We start from the raw sequence: 21,447 nt of genomic DNA, 5'->3' as shown, positions 1-21,447 counted from the left end.
ATTCACTTTTGTTAACTCTTAGTCCCCTATCTCTCCCTTATTTGGACCCTTGTGATTACACTGGGTCCACTTGGATATCTAGCATATTCCCATCATCTCAAGATCTTTAATTATATTTGCAAAGTCTCCTTTAAAATGTAAGGTAACATGTTTACAGTTTCTGGGATTAAGATGTGGACATCTTTGGGAAGCATTTGCTCCCATTTCCCCAGTTACCCAGCCATCATAAACTTCATTAATTGATCTCAATTTTTCCTGCTAAGCTCAAATGCAACCTCAGAATCCTTCTCAACACAGATTTCAAAAAAGTATTAGCTTCATTAGATTTGGAATGGAGGTGCAAAACCTTTTACCATTCCCCATAATTACACTATTGCTAAAAGAATGAGCAACAGTGGGCTCTAGAATTAAATGGAAAGGCTACTTACTACAAATTTGATATTGAACAATGGAATGATAGGAAAGGAAGAGGAAAGTATCAAATCAAGCATCCTACAGATTTATGAGATTTAATCAGTGTCTTTGTAAAAGGTCAAATATAAGTCTAACAATTTTCAAGTGGTTCAAGTTCGGAAAAGCATGGTCTTTCAATAGCAAAAATAAAAGTAAATTTGACTAGTATGAAAAACTGGTACCATTAAATCTGTATAAACTTCAGTGGAAGCATATTCAATTGACATAAGACGAATACATTTTTTTAAAAAGAAAAAAATCAAGGGGAATTTTGACTGGAAAAGTAACATCTATGCATGAAGAATGATATATGGTGTTTGAGAGGCAAACTTTCTTTTTGGTTTCAGTCAGAATACAATTGGAGTAGTTTATTGTGTGTGTGTTTTTAACATCTTTATTGGAGTATAATTGCTTTACACTGGCGTGTTAGTTTCTGCTTTATAACAAATTGAATCAGCTATACATATACATATATCCCCATATCTCCTCCCTCTTACATCTCCCTCCCACCCTCCCTATCCCACCACTCTAGGTGGTCACAAAGCACCGAGCTGATCTCCCTGTGCTATGCGGCTGCTTCCCAGTAGCTATCTATTTTACATTTGGTAGCATATGTAAGTCCATGCCACTCTCTCACTTCGTCCCAGCTTCCCCTTCCCCTTCCCCATGTCCTCAAGGCCATTCTCAATGTCTGCGTCTTTATTCTTGTCCTGCCCCTAAGTTCTTCAGAAGCATTTTTTTTTTTTTAGATTCCATATATATGTGTTAGCATACAGTATTTGTTTTTCTCTTTCTGACTTACTTCACTCTGTATGACAGACTCTAGGTCCATTCACCTCACTACAAATAACTCAATGTCATTTCTTTTTATGGCTGAGTAATATTCCATTGTATATATGTGCCACATCTTCTTTATCCATTCATCTGTCAATGGACACTTAGGTTGCTTCCAGGTCCTGTCTATTGTAAATAGAGCTGCAATGAACATTTTGGTACATGACTCTTTTTGTATTATGGTTTTCTCAGGGTATATGCCCAGTAGTGGGATTGCTGGGTCGTATGGTAGTTCTGTTTTTAGTTTTTTAAGGAACCTCCACACTGTTCTCCATAGTGGCTGTGTCAATTTACATTCCCACTAACAGTGCAAGAGGGTTCCCTTTTCTCCACACCCTCTCCAGCATTTATTGTTTCTAGATTTTTTGATGATGGCCATTCTGACCCGTGTGAGGTGATACCTCGTAGTATTGATTTGCATTTCTCTAATGATTAGTGATGCTGAGCATTCTTTCATGTGCTTGTTGGCAATCTGTATATCTTCTTTGGAGAAATGTCTATTTAGGTCTTCTGCTCATTTTTGGATTGGGTTGTTTGTTTTTTTGATATTGAGCTGTGTGAGCTGCTTGTATATTTTGGAGATTAATCCTCTGTCAGTTGCTTCATTTGCAAATATTTTCTCCCATTCTGAGGGTTGTCTTTTCATCTTGTTTATGGTTTCCTTTGCTATGCAAAAGCTTTTAAGTTTCATTAGGTCCCATTTGTTTACTTTTGTTTTTATTTCCATTACTCTAGGAGGTGGGTCAAAAAGGATCTTGCTGTGATTATGTCATAGAGTGTTCTGTCTATGTTTTCCTCTAAGAGTTTTATAGTGTCTGGCCTTACATTTAGGTCTTTAATCCATTTTGGGTTTATTTTTGTTTTGGTCACCATACTTGAGAAGGACAATTTAAATGATCAGTGAAATGTAAAAGTAGATGAGCAACTCAAGGGCAAAGTCCTTAAAGAACATGCAAATTAGGGTTCAGCCTAATTAGTGAAGTTAATGAGTAAGTAACCTCTGATTTAAAGTATAAAAACAACCAGAGGTACCCAGAGTTTCAACAAAGTAGATAAACACACTATTTTCTATGAATGGAGGATCACTAAGGAAATCTATTTCTTAAGTTGAGGATATAAATTTTTTTTTTATATATTGGGGCTCCTCTTACTGTGAGGTATGGTTAGAAACACTGAATATATTAGAAAAAATTAAACACATTTCAAAATAACACATAATTTTGAGAGAGTAGTACAAAAAGGCAAACTTGAAATTGCCCAGAGTGGAAAAAAATTACAGGAAACCTAGATTCCCAACAGTAACAACAAAGCAAGATTCAGTAGTAGCAATTAAATTTTGGTGAATACATTCACTTCCGAATGTAATGCAAGTCATTCATAAACTCTCTTCACATTACTTTAAAATTATTTGGCCTTTCCATGAAACATGGTCATTGGTATCCATGCAAACATTAATGACACATACAGAAGATGAACTAAAATGACACTGGGGTGAACAAATGTCAGAGGTGAAAAGTTTTTGGATTGTTAACACATCTATTTCATCCTTAGGTTGAAGAGAGATGGCTTGAGAAATTATTTAAAAGAAGCAAGTGAACTTGTGAAGTAGAACAAAAAGAAAATTAAATTTTACCACGTTATGGCACTGTACTAACTTTAGAGGAAGCATAGGAGGTGTAATGCTCCCTGACCTCTGTAAGGTGTTTACCCAACAGAACATTTGCCTTCAGTAATCAGAAAATGAAGACTATGGAAACCGTTCGTTTTTGCTACTAAGTTTCCTTTATTGGCATTAAGAAGCTTAGTCACCGCAGTGATTTTTTTTTTTTAATTTAACTGAAGATGTTTGATATTTTTCTTCATAAGTCCCCCAAATTTTCTAGTATTAAAAGATGGATCATGTGTAAAAGGAAATGATTCTATCGGGTGTGAGTGCTCTTCTTTGTTCATTGCTATTACTAGAAATAATGAATAAAGTAAGAACTAAGATATTTTAAAATATCTGTTAGTCAGTTGGCATTGGTGAATTTTTCTGATAAAAATGTATCTTCAAATATACTAATTAAATACCATAAATACCTGTCTTTTCTACCATTTCTGTCTATAATAATTACTATGATAATAGGGGTTATAAAATTAGCTTTATCTAATTTCCTCTTTTATAGAAACATCTTTATTTTAACCTATTAAATAATACATCTTTTATTTTATTTTGAAATAAATTATTTATCTGAAAATTTAAATTATAATATATAGTTAAACAATGTAACAATCATTAAAATTATTTTAAAATTGTATTGATTCAGTAACAATTGCAAAGAAGGAAATATAAATTGCTATTATAAAAGTCTCATTTAATTTATGTTCTTTTTGTGTGTTATATAATACTTTAGTCAGACACAAAGAAATTACATTATAAATAAAATTTCTTATAATTTAATTTTCCTGTTAGTTTTTTTATATCCTATATATTATATTAAAATATGAAATTCTATAAAATATTTTTAAGATAATGACTTATGTAAGAAGAAAAATCGAGACAAGTAAAATTTTGTAACAAAACCATTTTGAGAATTTAGTATATGTGCTACATCCTATCACCTACTCACATGTAAACGTTTTCATGGATAAACCTAAGGTATACAAAATCTTCTCCCTTTACTTTTTGGCTAAATTACACTCATTTTTCACTGATTTTCTAACTTATTTTCCATTGTATGTAGTCATACTGTAAATTAAGACAAGAGTCCTTGCCTATCTTAATAACACTGTCTCCAAGTGGGGGTTTCCTCCAAGTATTTGTGAATTAAAAAAAAAAATTATCAAATGTATTAAAACATAAAGATGATAACAACAAAGCAAAATCATGTTAAAAAAGAAATTCCCCCAATCCAAAAGGAATTAAAAAATTAAGAAAATGAATGTGATGGAACACTTGATAGTTTTACTAGGGTACTAGCCCTCTTACCCATCATATTATCATTCTAAATAGTCTTTGGATGTTAGAAACTTGCTTACTTTGACGATATGAAGGATAACATACTAATTTAAAATAAAATACCACTCTGGAGAGAGTAATTATTCCAGATGTTGTCAGTGAATAAAATAATAGTCGTTCAGGTAGGTTCACTGAGCTAACATGTATATCTATTAATATGGATTATCTACAATGTAACATTCATAGTGCTAGCCCTATTCTCCTCTGACCTGACTTCTCTATAAAAAATTATATTAAATTTTTTCATGTAACTATGGAAATAGATGTAATGGAGAGCATTGATTTAAAATCAACAATAAGAAAAGCACAACTTAGTAAATGTTGATGGAATTGATGTTTGCTGATGTTCTTCCCAATTTACAACAATCTATCAGTTGTTATATGTAGGATGTGTTCGTAGCAAAATATATCACTCTTTGTTCCTACAATACCACCCTTTTATAATTTTTTTTAGTTAAGTCAACATTACCAATGTAGAATTATTATGAATATTACACAACATCGAGCTACTTCTAACACAATTAATAAACTTTGTAACCACATAAATGGAGTTTATATGGTGGAAAAGGAAAAAAAAATCACTTATCCAATTAAAATATAATTCTTATTAGTTAAATCAAAACAGTTTGAGTAGAAAGCCTTTCACATCCATGGTTGAGAATTGTGTCTGTCTTTTTCTTTAATTTAAGCAAAGGCAAAACACTTTCATTTTCAAAATTCACTTAAGAGATTTGAAGGTCTGATTACAATTTCTTAATGTTATTGGTGCATAAATCTGATAGTAATGGGGATTAATCAGTAGGGCTTTGTCTGCAAATATAGTAAATTTTTTTTAAAGCAAATATCTTGTTTATTGATTTCTCACCTCCTTTATATTGAGTTTGAAAATGACTTAAGGGTGGTAAAATCATTTGGAGATTCTTCATGAACAGTTTAGTTACTTATATTAAAACTGGGCGGAGATGGGGGGGATTACAAGACATCACTTTTTTCAACTATGCGTCCTCAGTTGAAACATCAAGTAAATTGTTTTTGAATCCACTCTTCTTCCTAATTAACAAAAGTTACATTTGTAAAAAGGGCTACATCAATGAAGATAATAAGTTATATATTCAAATATAATTTCCACACATTGACATTATTGTTATTATTAACCTTTTCATTTGTATTACTATTTCTACTACTACCATTATCATTTTGAAGTGACTACAATAATCTACACTTTTTATAAAAGGGAACATTATAATTTACTTCTACTATGAAAAAATAAAACCAAATCATCCTAATACGCTTTGGCAGTACGAAGGGTTAGTATTTTGAAGAACTGTCTCCCTAAAACATGAATTGTCCTCATAGAAATAACAACAGGCATAATTTTCAATACATTTATATGCTTAGTAGAAAGGAGGGAAACTCTTTAATTACCAAGAACTTAATTCAATTAAATATTGAAAACATACAAAAAATAAGCTATTGAAAGTGAGTTTGAAAAAATACATATAAAAACAACAGTTTTTAGATCTATTATCAATAAGAATATAAAATAACTATATTTTGTAATATCCTAAATATAAAATATGAAGATAGAAAGAAAACCATACATATGGGTTAAAAAATAAACAATGATAAAGCAGATTTAAAAATCACAAAATAGAACTTTTAGAAATAAAAAAGTAAAATTGCTGAAATTTAAAACTCAATTGATAAAGCAATCTAAAGATGAGACACAGCAGACTTCCCTGGTGGTGCAGTAGTTAAGAATCTGCCTGCCAATGCAGGGGACATCGGTTTGAGCCATGGTCCGGGAAGATCTCACATGCCACACAGCAACTAAGCCCATGTGCCACAACTACTGAGCCTGCCCTCTAGAGCCCACGAACCACAACTACTGAGCCCATGAGCCACAACTACTGAGCCCATGTGCCAGAACTACTGAAGCCTGTGTGCCTAGAGTCTTTGTTCCATAACAAGAGAAGCCACTACAATGAGGAGCCCGTGCACCACAATGAAGAGTAGTCCCCAGTTGCCGCAACTAGAGAAAGCCCATGTACAGCAACAAAGACCCAATGCAGCCAATAAATAAATACATAAATGTTCCTTTAAAAACAAAAAAAGATGAGACATAGCTTAAGAGATAAGTAGATACTGAAGAAATTAACCCAAATGCAGCACAGAGACACAAGGAGATGAAAAAAGAAGAGCTTTTTATCATAGCTGCAGCCCGAGGGACAGGCTTTCAATTAAACACACACCTAAGGGCTGACTGTAAACTTTCCTGAGACCTCAGAGTGGAGGTACTCTCTTTGCGCTTTCCCTCTGCTACACACGAGTGCCAGAATCTCTTAGAGGGAAGCTCTTACACATGTCTGGAGCCCCAGATTTTATGAGTGGTGTGTGTTTTTTTTGTAGCTGCTTCCCAGGGAATACCTCTTGATTTCCTGGCTCTAGTGGTCAGGGGTCCCTATGATCTTGGGTCCCACAGGATTATAACAATTGAAGAGACAGTTCTTGGTTGGCTGCCATCCCAGGGCACTGCACAGACAGCAGCCTGAAACACACCCCCAGCCTTTCTGTGAAAGAGAACTACTTGCCTGTCCTGGAGCTTAGGTCTGAAGGGCAGGCTTCAGCTTTAACACACATCTAGAGGCTAAGGGGGTGTCCTCCAGGAACACAGGCCAGAGGATGCCATCTTTGTGCTCTCCGTCTGCCTCACTACAGCTAAGTAGTATCTTCCAAAAAGGAGCTCACACACTTGTCTGCTGCCCCAATTTTACTGACTGTCACCCAGGGAATATCAAATATTTGCATTCTTTAAAAGCTGCTGCCTGAGGATCTGGCTTCCAATCAGCTTAAATCTGGGTGCTGACTGAGATCCTATGCTTTGGCACACTGACTGTCTTAGCATACCCTCAACTACTGGGAGATATTACAGTTAAATAGGCTGTTTGGATAATCACATAGATTTGAGAGACAACCAAGAGCTAAAGCAGGGTTGAATGATAAGCTTCATCTTCTATACAAGACCAATCCTACAAACCTGGCTGTTTCATTTAATGCATAGAAACAAACACACGAAGTCAATAAATATAAAGAAAGAAGATATGTTCCAAATGAAAGAATAAGATAAAACCTCAAAAAAGCCTTAATTAAATGGAGACAAGTAATTTACCTCATAAAAAATTAAAAGAAATAGTCATAAAGATGCTCATGAAATTGGGAGATGAACACAATGAGAACTTTAACAAAGAGATTAAAAATACAAGAAAGTAGCAGACAGAAGTCACAGAGCTAAAGAATACAATTACTGAAATGAAAAATACACTAGAGGTGTCAACAGCAGACTAGATGAAGCAAGAGAAGGGATCAGTGAACTAAAAGGCAGGGCAGAAGAACTCACCCAATTAGAGCAGCAAAAAGAAAAGGTATATTTTTTAAAGTAAAGATAACTTAAGAGACTTATGGGACAACGTCAAGTAAACTAACATTTGCATTATAGGAGTCCTAGAAGGAAAAGAGAGAGAGAAAGGGGCAGAAAACTTATTTAAAGAAATAATGTCTGAAAACTTCCCTAAACTGGGGAAGAAAACAGACATCTAGATCCAGGAAGCCCAGAGAGTTCTAAACAAGATGAATCCAAACAGGTCCACATCAAGACACATTATTAAAAAAATCTCAAAAGTTAAAGACAAGGAGAAAAACCTTAAAAGTTGCAAGAAAAAGCAACTTGTTACATACAAGAGAACCCCCATCATACTACCAGCAGATTTTTTAGCAAAAGCTTTGAAGCCAGATAGAAGTGGCATGATATATGCAAAGTGCCAACAGGAAACAAAACAAAACAAAAAACTTCCAACCAAAAAATACTCTACTTGACAAAGTTACTCAGATTTGAAGGAAAGATAGTTTTCTTGACAAGCAAAACCTGAAGGAGTTTATCACCATTAAACTATTCTTACAAGAAGTGTTAAAGAAACTTTTTTAGGTTGAAAAGAAAAGGGGCTAATTAGTAACAAGAAAACATATGGAAGTATGAATCCCACTGAAAAAGGTAAATATATAGTTAAAGTAGTAAAAATATCTCTAATTACAATAATAAGTTAAAGAGTATCAAGATAAAAAAAGTAACATCAAAAACATAAAACGGGGGGGAGAGAAAACTGTAGAGCTTTAGACTGAGTATGGACAATATACATATAAGACCATTATAAATATAAGTTTATAATATATAAAAGCTTCGTGGTAACCACAAGGCAAACACTAAGATAATGAGAAAGGAATCTAAGCATACCAATAAAGAAAGTCATCAAAACACAAAAAGAGCAAGAGAATAAGAAAGGAAAAGAGGACATACAAAACTGCCAGAAAACATTTAACAAAATGGCAATAAGTACACAGCTATCAATAATTACTTTACATGTAAATGGACTAATTCTCTAATCTGAAGACATAGAATGGCTGAATAGGTTTAAAAAAAAACCAAACAAGATGCAGATATTATGCTGCCTACAAGAGATTCACTTCACACATAAGAACACATATAGACTGAAAGAGAAGGGATGAAAAAAGATATTCCATGCAAATGGAAAGCAAAAGAAATCTGTGATGGTTATATTTATACCAGGCAAAGTAGACTTTAAAACAAAGACTTTAATGAGAGACAAAGAAGGGCATTACATTGTGATAAAGGGGTCAATCCAACAAAAGATTTGTAAATATTTATGCACCCAACATAGAAGCACCAAAATGTATGAAGCAAATATTAACAGACCTAAAGGAGAAATAGACAGCAACGTAATGCTATTAGGTTACCTTAATATTCCACTTATATCAGTGGATGTCCAGACATAAAATCAATATGAAACACTGGCCTTAAATGACATGTTAGAACAGATGAACTTAACTGACATACACAGAGCATTTTGTCCAAAAGCAACAGAATACACATTCTTCTCAAGTGCACATGGAAGGTTCTCCAGGATAGATCATAGTCATGCCACAAAACAAGCCTTAACAAATTTACGAAGATTGAGATCATATCAATACTCTTTTCCAACAAAAGCAGTATGAAACTAGAAATCAATTACAAGAAGAAAACTGAAACATTTCACAAATATGTAAAGATTAAACAAAATGCTACTGAACAAATAAATGGCTCAATGAAGAAATCAAAAGAGAAATAAAAAAATACCTTGAGACAAATGAAAATGGAAATACTACATACCAACTAAGAGGAAAGTTCATAGCAATAAATGCCTACCTCAAGAAACAAGAAAAATCTCAAATAACAACCTAACTCTATACCTCAAGGAATTAGAAAAAGATGAATAAACAAAGCCCAAAGTCAGTAGAAGGAAGGAAATAACAAAAAGCAGAGCAGAAGTAAATGAAATACAGACTAAAAAGACATAGAAAAGATCAATGAAACTAAGATCTGGTTCCCCGAAAATATCAATGAATCAACAAACCTTTAGCCAGAAGCAGAAACAGAGAGAGAGAGAGAGAGAGGACTCAAATAAATAAAATCAGAAATGAAAGAGGAGACATTACAACTGACATCACATAAATACAAAGGATCATTATAGACTATTATGAACAATTTCACAACAAATTGGACAACCAGAAAGAAATGGATAAATTCCTAGAAATATATAACCATCAAAGACTGAATCATGAAGAAACAGAAAATCTGAACAGACTGATTACCAGTAAGGAGATTAAATCAGTAATCAAAAACCTCCCAACAAACAGAGAAGTCTGGTACCAGAGAGTTTCACTGGAGAGTTCTACCAAATGTTCAAAGAAGAGTTAATATCAATCTTTCTCAAACACTTTCAAAAAACAGACAGGGAGGGAAAACACTTCCAAACTCACTTTAGGAGGCCAGCATTACCCTGATACCAAAATTAGACAAGGACACCACAAGAAAATAAGATTATAGGCTAATATTCCTGAGAACATGGATGCAAAAATCCTCAAGAAAATATTAGCAAGTCGAATTCACCATTAACAGGATCATAAACCATGATCAAGTTTGATTTATTCCAGGGATACAAGAAATGTACCTCAACATGAAAAAGGCCATATATGACAAGCTCACAGATAACATCCTCAAAGGTGAAAAGCTAAAAGCTTTCCCTCTAAGATCCAGAATAAGATAAGGATGCCCATGCTTGCCATTTTCAGTCAACATAGTATTGAAGTCCTAGCCTCAGCAATTAGACAAGACAGGCATCCAAATTTGAAAAGAAGAAATAAAACTATCATTATTTGCAGATGACATAATATATAGAGAAAACCCTAAAGATTCCACCAGAAAACTATTAGAATTAATAAATGAATTCAGTAAAGTTGCAGGATACAAAATCAGTATACAGAAATCTGTTGCATTTCTATACACTAATAACAAACTATCAGAAAGATAAATAAAGAAAACAATCCCATTTATAATTATATCAAAAAGAATAAAATATCTGGGAATAACTTTAAACTAAGGAGGTGAAAGATCCAAATCCTGAAAACTATAAGACACTGATGAAAAAAACTGAAGGAGACATAAATAAGTGGAAAGATATTCTATGCTCATGAATTGGAAGAGTTAATATTGTTATAATATTACTATTGTAATACTGCTTTCCTACCCAAAGCAATCTGCAGATTCAATGCAATCCCTAATGAAAATTCCAATGGCATTTTCCACAGAAATAGAACCAAAAATCCTAAAATTTGTGTGGAAGACAAAAACCCCAAATAAGCAAAGCAATCTTGAGAAAGAAGAATAAAGCTGGAGGTATCATGTTCCTTTATTTCAAACAATATTACAAAGCTATATTAATCATAAAAGTATGGTATTGACATAAAAATAGACACACAGATCAATGGAACAGAATATAGAGCCCAGAAATAAGTCCCCATATTAAATTATGACACAGGAGCCAAGTATATACAATGAGAAGACAGTCTCTTCAATAAATGGTGTTGGGAAAACTAGACAACCACATGCAAATGAATGAAACTAAAGCACTATCTTATACCACACACAAAAATTAAAACAAATGGATTAAAGACTTGAATATGATACCTAAAATCATAAAACTCCTAGAGGAAAACATAGGGAGTATGCTCCTTTACATCAGTCTTTGCAATGATATTTTGGATCTGATTCCAAACGCAAAGGCAACAGAAGCAAAAATAAATTTAAGTGGGACTACATCAAACTAAAAATCTTCTGCACAGCAAAGAAACCCATCAGCAAAATAAAAAAAATAACCTACCAAATGGGAGAAAATATTCGCAAATCATATAGGTGATAAGGGATTAATATCCAGATTATATAAATTACTCATAGAACTCAATAACAATAAACCAAATAATACAACTTAAAAATGGGTAGAAGATCTGAACAGATATTTTTCCAAAGAGGATATATAGATGGCTACGTGTATATGAAAAGATGCTCAACATTACTAATCATCAAGAAAGTGCAAATAAATACCACAGAGGAGCAACATTTCACACCTGTCAGAATGGCTCTTATCAAAAAGACAAGAAATAACAAGTCTTGATGAGGATGTGGAGAAAAGGGAATCCTTGTGCACTGTTGGTGGGAATGTAAATTGGTGCAGCCACTGTGGAAAACAATAAGGAGTTTTCTCAAAAAATTAAAAATGTAACCACAATATGATCCAGTACTTTCACTGCTGGGTATTTTTCTGACAAAACTAAAAATACTAAAGTGAAAAGTTATTGCATAGGGGTGCAATATATGCACCCCTATGTTCATTACAGCATTATTTACAATAACCAATATATATGGAAGCAAGAATGAATGGATAAAAAAATATGAAAGACAACATATGCTCTCACTTATATGTGAAATCAAAAAAAAAAAAAAAAAAAAACAAACACCTAATAGATACAAGGAACAGGTTGTCAGAGGTGAAGGAATGGGCCAAATGTGTGAAGGGAATCAAAAGGTACAAACTTTCAGTTGTAAAATAAATAAATCATGGGGATATGGTGTGCAGCATGGTGACTATAGTTATTAATACTGTATTGAATATTTGAAAGTTGCTAAGAGAGTAGAGCTTAGAAGTTCTTATAACAAGAAAAATAATCTGCAACTATGTGTAGTGATGGATGTTAACTATATTTATTGTGGTGATCATTTCACAATATATGCAAATATTGAATCATTAGGTTGTACACCTGAAGCTAATATAATGCTATATGTTAATTACACTTCAATTAAAAAAAAAACCGATGAGACACATCTTAAGAAATAACCAGACACTGAAGAAATTATCCCAAATACAACACAGAGATGAAAAATTTGAAAGCAGGATTAAGAGAGATGGAGTACAGAGTGAGACAGTCTAGCCTACGTCTGATTGTAGTGTCCAAAGGAGAAAACAGAATGAGGAAGAAGAAACATTCAAAAGGTTGATAATATCTTAGATATAATTCAGGAGTCAAAATGAATCATATGCAAGATAAATAAAAGATGTCCACTCTAAATATACAGTAGTGAAACTAAAGAAGAGAGAAAAAAAAGCTTCTGGAAAGTAGCCAGAGCGGGATAAAAGATTATTACTTCTGCACAAACTACAGCTAGAGCAACACATACTTCTTAAAGGCGATGATATAAGCCAGAGAGAAATATAATAACAACTTTGAAATTCTGAGAGTAAAAAGTGGTCAACCTAAAATTATGCACGCAAAAAATTATCTTGCATAAAGGTAATCAAGATAAACATTTTCAGGTGAACGAAAACTAAGCCTCCACCAATAATGTTTCCAAGGAAATTGATGAAAATATACTTCAAGAAGTAGGAAATGATCTTAAAATGAAGGCCAGAGATGCAAGGAGGAATGAGCAGAAATATGTAAACATATTGGTAAATCTAATCAAACATTACAACAATGACAACAATAATAATAATGCCTAAAAGATGGTTTAGAACACCCTCCCCTGCCGCCCCCCCCCCCGACAGAACTAAAATACTGGAACCTGTAAAATATAAATTCAGCAGGCAATATTGAAGTGTCCTTAATTCCTTTTATTGTTTACAAATGGAGTTAAAATATTAACTTTATCTGTTAAGTGGGCATAATAAGAATTTCAAAGGTAACTAATAGAGTTTGATATAGAGTATATAATTTTCAAATACATTTTGGAAAAATTGAATAATAAAAAATTCCTAGTTGAAATTTAAAAGAAGACAAAAAAGGAATGAAGTGAAATAAGGGAAAACAAATCAAGATAACTAAGAATAATGATAGAAGGGTTTAAACATACAATAAACATAAATAATATAAAACCCCAAATTACAAGGCAGGAATTGTCAGATTGTGTTAAATAAAAAAAAATCCAGCTTTGTGATATTACAAGAAACCCAACCAAAATATTACAATACAATAACATTGAAAGAAAAAAAAACATGGAAAGGGTTATGAAAGGCAATGTTAATCAAAATAAAACTTGTATATCTATAGGAATATAAGACAAAATAGAGGTTATTTCTTAGATAGATAGGCTAGTTTTCTGCTGCCATTTCCTCCACTATAGCCATGGGAATTGGGAACCTCCTTACCAAGAAAGATGAAAAAGGCATTAAATTTGTACAATAAGATATTTTAAGAGAGAGAGACTACATTCACATAACATTCTTTACAGTATACTGTCATAATTGTTCTATTTTATTATTAGTTATTGTTGTTAATCTCTTACTGTTCCTGCTTTATAAACTAAACTTAACCATAGGCATGTGTGTGTTGGAAAAAACATAGTATATACAGGGTTTGGTACAGTTTCAGGCCTCCACTGGGGGTCTTGGAGTGTATCCCCTACAGATAAGGGGGAACTACTATAGTTTCTCTTTTAGTATTTTGTCCAGATTTTATAATTATATATGCAGGACAGGTAGATTCAAAGAGTCAGAGGAAGATTGTTTTGTTGTTTACAACTCTAATTCTTTTTGTCATGTACATACTTTACATGTTTTTTAAAAATTCATGAATTTTCTTCTCTGCCTAACTCATCAGTTGTATGAAAATTGATGCCACAGACCACATTTTATGTATGCTTATGGTCTCATGAAATTTTAACTTGTTGAATTATTTATTACCTTTCAAAAATAGAAAGTGAAACATATAATTAACATTCTGTAGAAAACCATTAAAACATACAGCTATGTTAATAAGGAACAAACACACACTACATCTTCAACTCTTTAGGGAATATCAACTAAAATTCACTGCAGGTAAGTTTAGCTGCTGAAAACTGAATGCTCAATCAGTGGTGACGCTTTTCTTTAAGTCAAACCTTTAATATCATACATTAAAAATAAAAAATTTGCCAATTTATGTCTTCATATATTTATCATATTCCTAAAAACATATTTGATGCTGGAGAAACAATGAAACTAAAATATACATGTTGTGCTAACTCTACTGTGCAATGACAAAATCCAGTAGAGAATACCTGCAAAAGTAAATACCAGGCAGAAATAAATTCCTAATTTTGCATTAACAAATGCCAAGCATTGACTATAAATAGACACGGAGCTCTTCAAATGAGATAGTTGAAAAAATTATACATTCTGATTGAAATATCATACAATTTTACTATTTGTTTCATCACAAAAGTTCTCATTTAAGACAATATTGCTTACATTTAGGGTCACCTAAAGCAAATAAAATATAGATTTTTAGCTAGATTTTTATTGCACTTGCCTTAGTAAGGTATAATAAAACGTGTCAAATGTTTCAGTTTTTCCACTTAAAAGGAATGTTTTTTAAGCTTGAGTAACTTACCTTATATATTTTAGACTAACTTGCTTATTGGAAATGAGTATAGTTATAGTAACTATCTCACTAGAAATTTTGTAAGGAGTAAAAGAAATATGTGTACAGAATTTACAATAGTGCTCAATAATTAACTGTTATGGTTATCCTTATCTTTATTACAAGTCTATAAATTTGAACTATAATCAATACAGAGAGGAATTGCATTTCTAAATAGCATATGGTGCTTGACTTAGGAATGGAATCATCAAATGTTAAGCCCCTAAAATTGAAACTGATAAAAACGAGTCTACCTTCTATGGAGTGTTTTGCTGAAAACTTTCCTTTTCCCTCAGATGCAATCATAAAATGTACATGCTACACAAAATACAATACTGAAAACTTGAAAGTTTAAATTTCCCAGTTTAAAGTAATGAATTTCCATTCTGATTTACCAAACTTTTTGTATCAGCATAGAGGGCTATACTGACAAGACTTATAGTGGATTAAGAACACACCTCTGCACTTAAACACACCTGATTTTAAGTCCCAGATCTGCCATCCAGTAGTTATAACTTGACATGTGACAAGTTAACGTTTCAAAAATCCTCAAATTCCTTCTCTGTAAAATAGTGCAATGATTCCCACCTCATCACACTCTTGTAAGGAGTAAAGGATACGCCTACACAATTACCTAAGTGCAATATTAAAGATTCGTTATCATAATTATTCACAACCTGGGAAAGTAGATAAAATTGGAAGACCTCTGTAATAAAACTGCAGAGTTAACATTCTCTGACTAGCAGCCACCTATCCCATAAGGCCAAGCCTAAAAAAGGGAATATATCTCTCTTCTTTCACACATTAAATACAGCTGCTTCTTTCTGACGAGTTGCTATATAATACATACATCTAAAACATAACCTTTGTCATCTAGAAGCTTGCAGCTTTACTTTAAAAATTATGTAAAATGAATGAGTGACAAAATAAAATTATAACAAGGAAACTACTATGTGACAGTACCTTTAAGTGAACAGAAATGTATAGGAGGTAAAAATCAAAGTAGGTAGAATGCTGTACAAGGCTTAATGGAGACATTAGGAATTGCAATGGTCTGGAAGACCTGGTATGGTGAGCATTGGGACAGTGAAGGTCAGGAATATCACTTCCTAAACCATCACCTGCAAAGCTGTCATTTTGGAGACTTTTGACTTCACATAATTTTTCCCTAAAAGCAGTCCAGATCAATTGCATCAATCATTGTGCGTTACAATAGAACTCATGACCTCATAGAATGAGAAAGTAGAATTTTCTTAATCTTATGTGTAATTAACTTTATATTAAATCTAACAGTCTCTAGACCTCTTTTAAAAAGTAATCAAAGTCCTTCTTGAAAATTAATATATATCTAATATAGCTGATTCTTAAGCTTATGCAAAAAAGTGAAATATTTTATTAACAAATGTATATATAAAATTTGATTGATAATCGTAAATCAACACATAGGAAGACATGACAAAGGACAAAGATGAACAAATATTTTTACTAGTTTTCATTAAGTATTAATACATGAGTTCTGTTAAACTATTACACAGCACGTATCACAAATAACTGTATTTTTGAAATTCACCTTTTTAAAAATAATGAAGAAAAACCTATAAACAAAGAAAATGGAGTATTTAACTCCACCTCCAGTGTTCCAAAAATAAATCCACCTGCCCCTTTTATTATAGATTCTCACTTTAAAGTTCTGTGTTTTTGATTTACCCATGCGGTTCTTCACTTTGTGGCTTCCAGTCAAGAGCTCATTATTAGATAATAAGCCAGCATATAAGGAAAGTAATGTTTTGATAATTTACAGTTCCTCCTAAAAATGTGCAACTAGGCTGGTGTGAAGGAAATGATTACAATTGATTGTAACAGGATGCCGAACTCAAGGAGCACCTAGAATGCAGAACGAGTCAGGTGGAAATGGATTTATCTTCCTGCAATGCTGACCAAACCTGTCATGAAAAATCAAGTGACACTATTGACAAACACAGACACTATACTAAGAATCAACATTACAAAGCAATGACACAATACACATGAAAATAAACACTGAAAGTAAACAATTATGTAGCCTAGTGACATTCAACCAGTAACAAGCATTTCATGATAGAGTGCTTTTTTAGTGATTTTCCAGATACAAAGTAAATTTATTTCTATTCATATTAAAATTAATATCCAATAAACTATATCTTGAAATAATTAAAATTAATTTTTCTGTCAATCTCCAAAATCTTCCTATGACTCATATCATCCTGCTATATTAATAGGAGATGAGATAATTGATAACTTTTTACTCTAACACTGAAGTCCATTCAATCGTGTGGAAAGGGATAGTGACAGTGAGGAGAGCTTGCTAATTATCTATAAGTAAGGTTCTTGTCCTCTAGAAACAAATGGATAATATTTATTCACTTAATTATGTGCTAGTCACAAGGCTAGGTCTGATTAATCCAATAATACATATGAGATGGACCCTACTTTTCAGGGTAAGAAACATATAAGGATGTGACACAATCACACTCTTACATATAATAATATAAGGGTACTATCAATTGTAAGGTCCACCTATGTTTAATGCACCACTAAAAAAGAAAAAAATGCTGCAGTTGAACCTCAAAATATTGCTTTCTTCCTCCTCAGAATTTTTATTTTATATTATTGACAGAGCCCTTTTAGATTTATTTAGACAGATTTGTTTTAATCAGATTTGTACAAATGCAAAAATTTCAATATTAACAAAATAAAGTGGTTAAGGTATTCCCAAAACTTTTTCACATTCAGAGATGAATTTTGTGAATAACTTTTCAACTCAGAATCATTGTACTCTGTTTGTTTCCCCATAAGTATCAGTTAGCTTTTGCTGAATAACAAACTGCACAAAACTCAAAGACATACAACAGTAAACCTTTGCTGCCTGTGCATCTGTAGTCAGCTGGGTGCTGGCTAGTTGACTTGGCTGATATTGGTTAGGTTTACTTAGATGTCTGGGGTCAGCTGGCTACTGGCTGGTAGAGATTGGCTTTGGGTGTGTGTGTGTGTCATCTCCACATGTCTCATCTTCCCTCAGGCTACACTAGGAAAGTTCTCACATTGCTGGTGTATATGCAGGAGAACAGCTCCTCTTATTTGTAGTGAGGTGGATGGACCTAGAGTCTGTCATACAGAGTGAAGTAAGTCAGAAAGAGAAAAACAAATACCGTATGCTGACACATATATATATGGAGTGTAAAAAAAAAAAGGTCATGAAGAACCTAGGGGCAGGATGGGAATAAAGACGCAGACCTACTAGAGAATGGACTTGAGGACACGGGGAGGGGGAAGGGTAAGCTGGGACAAAGTGAGAGAGTGGCATGGACATATATACACTACCAAATGTAAAATAGATAACTAGTGGGAAGCAGCCACATAGCACAGGGAGATCAGCTCGGTGCTTTGTGACCACCTAGAGGGGTGGGATAGGGAGGGTTGGAGGGAGATGCAAGAGGGAGGAGATATGGGGATATATGTATATGTACAGCTGATTCACTTTGTTATACAGCAAAAACTAACACACCATTGTAAAGCAATTATACTCCAATAAAGATAAAGATGTTAAAAAAAAAAATAAATTCGACAAAAAAAAAAAAAGAGAACAGCTCTTTTTCAAGCCTCTGTTTGCATCGTGTACACTAATTCTCCACTAGTCAAAACAAGGGTCCAGTGCTAAGGTGGGGGCAGGCTAACACCCCCACCATGGGAAGGCACTGTAGAGTGACATCGCAGACGGACTGCATGTAGAGAAGGGGAAGAACAAGGGCCATCGATGTGTCTATCCCACCACATGGTGTGCTCATTGTGCCATCGGGAATGTTTGATGACTCAGCATTTCCTAAAAGACTGCTTCGCTGCTGTCCCCAGGGCTTTCTTCCAAACACGCATTCTGCAAGTTTTGAAGCCCATGGATAATAACAACTATATCATGACTGCTGCTTGCTTTTTCATGACTGTAATATTCATCAATTAGAAATGTGGAAATGTGAATATGCATGTTAAAAATCAATGAAATATGGTGATACAATACTCCCTAAATAATACTTCATGTGGGAAAATCCTTTTATTATATAGTACTAGGAAAGTATTTGTCCCCCTTGAAGAACTGTTTTCTCCTTTTTGACCGGAAGGATTATGCCAAATATATTACTGGATACTCAGTTCCACATTTGGTCCAGTGACAGTGACACCAATAATACTCTTGACTCACACACTTGCTCCTCTAGCTTCCTGGTCTTGATTTCTTATTTTTATTAGAAGTTACATTTTAAGACTGTTGTAATGACTAAATTTGGTAACAGACTTCCCAAGCACTTGTAGCAATGCCTGACACATATTAAGTGCTCAGTAAATGTTAGTTATATATCATTTATTACTATTTGTTTTAGTTTATTATTTGCATTCCCTTCATAAACTTTCTCAAATGTATTATGAGAAAATGAGTTCAGCAAATATAAAGTTGTTAGAACTGTTTCTAAGAGTAGCACAGATTTAAAAGGATGTAGCAACAGATTTAGGACAATATTTACATAAACATAAAGGAAGAAAGTGGTAGGGGATATTCACATAAAATAAGAAAATAGAAAATGACATCTAATAAATGTTTCTTGACTTGAACAAGGAACTGACTTGTCCCCAGATCTTTGGGCTCATATAACATTTTTATTCCAAACTCTTCTTTCTGGCTTAAACATCCTACTTGACCTCAGCCTTGCTAATGTCCTGACCTCATCTTGTAACACTTCCCTCTTTATCCACTACATTCAAGGAAAGCTTAAGTGTCTCAGACACACCAAGCATGTACCTTCCTTTTTGGTCTTTGCTTTAGCTCTTCCTCTACCTGGAATGGTCTGTTCCTGACCCTCAGGTGCTGACTCCTTCTTATGAGTCAGGTTGGTATCTCACCCTTCAGTGCCAAACCTCAGAGAGGTCTTTCCTAAAGACCTTTCCCCTAAATAAAGCATCCCTATCACATCACCTGACTTCCATTACCTACATGAGCACTTACTACAACTTGATGTGCTTTCTAGTCCATTTGCTTGCTTGTCTATTTTCTTTTGCTTCCAACACCTCTAAATAGAAGTAAGTTCAGTGAAAGCAGGGAAGTTGTTTGTTCTGTCCTGGTAATGTCTCCAGCATCTACATTCCAGAGTATTAGTGGAACACAGTAAGTTCTCTATAAGTATCCACTAAAGAAATGAAGGATGGTGTTGTGGAAGAAGGATCCCAAAATGATGCATTTAGTACAATTTAAAATCAGAGCAAAGCCTATTTATCTATGTTATTAATAATTTAGTAGTAGTATTATAAAAAATAGTATAGTCCTACCACTTACTAGTTGGTGGCCATGGCTAACTTTCTAAACCTTTCTAAGGCTCAATTTTCACATGTTGTGTAATGGGAACATTTCACACAGGGTTCTGAGGATTAAACTGGATTATACACACATAGCATAGTCCCTGACACAGAAAAAACAAATGATAGACATTAGTTACTGTTATTATTACAGTATTTAAGGAATAGACTTAAAGATTAATTTAATAAACTTGTTTTGTAAAATATAACATATTAATATAGTTTAGAAGGAATTAATTTAAACATTACAAATGAAACATTTGATGAATAGTAGTGGACTAAAATAGAAAACAGATCTGCATAGATGTAGAGATAACCAAAGAAGAATGTTTAATGATGGGGTGTAGAAACGGGGTTTAGGATGGGAGGACAGGTTGAAAGCATACCAAGGAAGCAAAAAAGAGAAAAATTTGGGGCCAAAAATTTGTATCTTAAAGATGAATTGTTTTCATTTAAAGATATATTGGTTAGTTTTCAACTTAAAGTAGATACTTAAATAATCTGGATAATTCAGGTTAAAACATCAATTTCATAATAGAACTATTTTAAAGAGAAATAAAAAACATGATCTAAACATTCAGCAATTGAAAGTATTTTTAAAACACATTAATTTGTTTAGGGAAGAGTTCTAGTTTTGAATATAATTAAAAAGCTATAGCTCATATAGTGAATGTTAATAATAGTTTCAATTAATTAAAGCCATAATAGAATCAAGTGTTTATTTTGAGTGAAAATTACTTTTATCACATACATATCTTAATTTTAAATTGTCAATAGGACCCTATCTATATTTATAGATAGATGACTGATAGATAGATACACACATAGATGGCAAATTTCAGCAGCTTCATTATCAGCATTCCAGATGGTTTACTGCAAAGTGGTTCTTAAGCAGGTGGTAGCTACATCACTGGTTCTCTAGAAGGGTCAGCTACCCCAGTGAG

The 21,447-nt window shown here is 33.2% G+C and overlaps 1 protein-coding gene and 1 long non-coding RNA gene across 2 annotated transcripts in view; one reads left to right on the top strand and one right to left on the bottom strand.

Annotated features, from left to right (window-relative positions):
* Positions 1-21,447, bottom strand: part of KHDRBS2 (KH RNA binding domain containing, signal transduction associated 2) — a 754,183-nt gene that overhangs the window by 471,446 nt on the left and 261,290 nt on the right. The window lies entirely within an intron of this gene.
* Positions 1-21,447, top strand: part of LOC309638419 — a 328,072-nt gene that overhangs the window by 189,717 nt on the left and 116,908 nt on the right. The gene's annotated exons all lie outside the window — the stretch shown is intronic.

This window comes from Balaenoptera physalus (genome assembly GCF_965194825.1).
Source record: "Balaenoptera physalus genome assembly, chromosome: 11".
Taxonomy (NCBI): Eukaryota; Metazoa; Chordata; class Mammalia; order Artiodactyla; family Balaenopteridae; genus Balaenoptera; species Balaenoptera physalus.
The sequence above is the reverse complement of the archived record's forward strand: the minus strand, read 5'-3'. Positions and strand labels throughout refer to the sequence as shown.